The sequence below is a fragment of the Dreissena polymorpha genome, chromosome 5, assembly GCF_020536995.1.
Source record: "Dreissena polymorpha isolate Duluth1 chromosome 5, UMN_Dpol_1.0, whole genome shotgun sequence".
In the NCBI taxonomy this organism is placed as follows: Eukaryota; Metazoa; Mollusca; class Bivalvia; order Myida; family Dreissenidae; genus Dreissena; species Dreissena polymorpha.
Window position 1 is genome coordinate 112,210,515 of NC_068359.1, and position 3,886 is coordinate 112,214,400.

Here is a 3,886-nt window from a genome sequence, read left to right on the forward strand (position 1 = left end):
TTTTTTTTAAACTTCGGGTCCTTAGCGCCACCTCGGAATTAGCATTTGCTTATTAAATTATGCATCTAAAAAAAGATGTGACGGCCGTGTATCAGACCAGGCATGCAGAGCTTACTGCGTGCACTTTGTTGAAATGATGAATAATGTGATAGTTGAATGTTAATTATTATTTTGCAACACTATTTATTTTGAAACGTTCAGCTTTTGACACAATAAAATGCTTTAAAAAGTAGTTTAAATGTTGTAGAGAGGCTATATAAAACATCATTTGAGAAATTGTTCTGCAATGTTTTGCGAAGGTCCAGCAAACCATAGTTAGTTTTTTAGTTAGGATTAGCTTCTTAGCAACGTTAGTTTTTACGTTAAGTTACGTGTTTTACCACGTTTTGTACGAGGTGGAGGTATATTTGTCACTATATATGATCTAATATTTTTTTTATTATTGAATACCAACAAAACAAATAGCAATGTAACGCATAAGAATTTTAACGCCTTAAGATTAAAGGGGCCTTTTCACAGATTTTGGCGTGTTTTGAAGTTTGTTATTAAATGCTTAATATTGATAAATGTAAACATTGGATCTAAAAAGCTCCAGTAAAACATCAAGAATTAAATTAAACAAGAGGGCCTGAAAGGCCTAAAGTCGCTCACCTGAGATAACAAGATATTATTGGGATAAATCTTCTGACCAAGTGTCACGAAGATCGGAAAATAAATGTGGCCTCTAGAGTGTTAACAAGGTTTTACTATAGCCCTATAAGGAAAATGCCCCGCCCCTGGCAGCAATGTTTTTCAACCAACCGGCATCATTTTTGAACTCGTCCAAGATATTATCGGCAAGAATCTTCTGACCAAGTTTCATGAAGATCGGACAGTAAATGTGGCCTCTAGAGTGTTAACAAGATTTTACTATAGCCATATAAGGAAAAATGCCCAACCCCTTGGAAGCCATTTTTTCAAGCAAACATAATAATTTTCAAACACTCCAAGATATCATTGAGATCAATCTTCCGACCAAATTTCATGAAGATTGGAAATAAATGTGGCCTCTAAAGTGTTAACAAGGTTTTACTATAGCCATATAAGGAAAAATGCCCCACCCCTGGTGGCCATGTTTTTAAAGCAACCAAAACCATTTTCGAACTCATCCAAGAGATCATTGGGACAAATCTTCTGACCAAGTTTCATGATGATCGGAAAATAAATGTGACCTCTAGAGTGTTAACAAGGTTTTACTATAGCAATATAAGGAAAATAGTTCCGCCCCGTGGTGGCCATGTTTTTCAACCAACCGGCATCATTTTTGAACTCTTCCAAGATATTATTGGGATGAATCTTCTGACCGAGTTTCATGAAGATCGGACTATAAATGTGGCCTCTAGAGTGTTAACAAGATTTTACTATAGCCTTTATAGCCATATAAGGAAAAATGACCCGCCCCTTGGCGGCCATGTTTTTCAAGCAAACGTAACCCTTTTCGAACTCATCCAAGATATCAGTAAGACAAATCTTCTGACCAAATTTCATCGAGATTGGACAATAAGTGTGGCATCTGGAGTGTTAACAAGGTTTTACTATAGCCATATAAGGAAAAATGCCCCGCCCCCTGGCGGCCATGTTTTTCAACCAACCGGCATCATTTTCGAACTCGTCCAAGATATTATTGGGATGAATCTTCTGACAAAATTCCATGAAGATTGATCAATAAATGTGGCCTCTAGAATGTTAACAAGATTTTACAATAGTCATATATAGCCATATAAGGAAAAATGCCCCCCCCCCCTTGGCAGCCATGTTTTTCAAGCAAAGGTTACCATTTCTGAACTCATCCAAGATATCAGTGGGACAAATCTTCTGAGCAAGTTTCATGAAGATCGGACAATAAATGTGGCCTCTAGTGTTAACAAGATTTTTCTAAAGCCATATTAGGAAAAATGCCCCGCCCCCTGGCGGCCATGTTTTTCAACCAACAAACGTCATTTTCGAACTCGTCCAAGATATTATTAGGATGAATCTTCTGACCAAGTTTTATGAGGATTGGACAATAAATGTGGCCTCTAGACTGTTAACAAGATTTTGCTATAGCCATATAAGGAAAAATGCCCCGCCCCTTGGCAGCCATGTTTATCAAGCAAACTTCACCATTTTCGAACTCATCGAAACCAATCTTCTGACCAAATTTCATGAAGATTGGACAATAAATGTGGCCTCTAGACAGTGAACAAGGCAAATGTTGACGGCGCTCGACGGACGACGGACAAAAGGCGATCACAAAAGCTCACCATGAGCACTTTGTGCTCAGGTGAGCTAAACAAGGACAAAAAAGTAGCCCGCAGCAGGGATCGAACCAGTGACCCCCGGAGTCCTGAAGTAAAGGCCAATTATACCGCTCGGCCATCCTGCCAAGAATGTATGAATGGCTTATTTTATAGTTTATATAAGCAATCTTTGTAGTTTCACAAAATTAAACGACAACAACAGAACTCTCCAAATTATTCAATTGTTTCGCGTTGCAACACTTTATAATTTTCATGTTTTTAAATCGTCAAAAAGATAATGGCTATATTAGACCATGGTAAATGTTCAGTATTACTATTTCCTCACAAATATCGTAACTAAAACGAAAATTTGTGAATCTAAAACAACTTTTTTTAATTTTGTCAATTTACCAAAACGTGAAAAGATCCCTTTAAAAAACAGTTTGAGAACTCAGGAAGATGTGTATTTCACTCTGTGTATTTGTCTCAAATTATTATCTGCAATATTTTCCCTCAGCTGAGGTAGTAATGGTTGTGTGCACTACTTCAATCACAACTGTAAATCGACCTCAGCTGGTAACGATCAACAGTAGGGTGTCACTCAGTATACAGGAGTCCCTATTTTAGGAGGAGACAAATAAAGATGGTCTTACATCAGGTTTGTGTATTAAAACACATACCTGTCTTACATGTATGTCAATCCATCTTTCAATTTACTTCCGTTTAAGACATTTTTGCGGACTTGAAATGTAACTGAATTTTAACAAGGGCTGTTTGTAAAACATGCATGCCCCCCTATATGGGCTATAAGTTGTAGCAGCAGCCATTGTGTGAATACGTTTTTTGTCACTGTGAACAACGGTGGTGGTGGTGGTTGTTATTGATACAATGAATTTCAAAAATGCAGTTAGCCTTACATTTGTTAAAATTTAAATATATTACAAGGGAGGCAAATGCTGTAACAAAAACTTATTGCATTTGTTTCCCCTGTATATAAGAAAGATATAATAGTGTATTACCTCCCCTGTCCTGCTTATATTTATATTAATCAACAAAATTAAACATTAACACAATATTTAATAAACAAAATATACAAAAAATCTCATATTCTGATAATATTTTTACTGATCCACTGTATTTTACTAAAAGGATGATGTTTCATTGGACTGATACAAAAAACTGTAATTATAGATTTAGGATTACAGACCAGTTGCTTCAGTAATATTGTTCAGAGTGTGCTCTGTTGGCCGCGTATGCATTCTTGAGTTATCATTCAAAAACCATTTTACTATTTCGAGTCACGGTGACCTTGACTTTTGACCTAGTGACCTCAAAATCAATAGGGGTCAACTGTGAGTCATGATCAATGTACCTACGAAGTTTCATGATCCTAGGCCCAAGCGTTCTTGAGTTATCATCTGACAACCACCTGGTGGACGGACCGACCGACAGACAGACCGACAAACCAACATGAGCAAAGCAATATACCCCCTCTTCTTCGAAGGGGGGCATAAAAATGGGAATGTAAATGGTTTGAATGAAGAATATTTTAAGATTTTAAGATACTGTACGATTATGTATGCTGCAGAGGGTTGTTCCTCCGACGTTCAAAAACTAAAAAAAATATG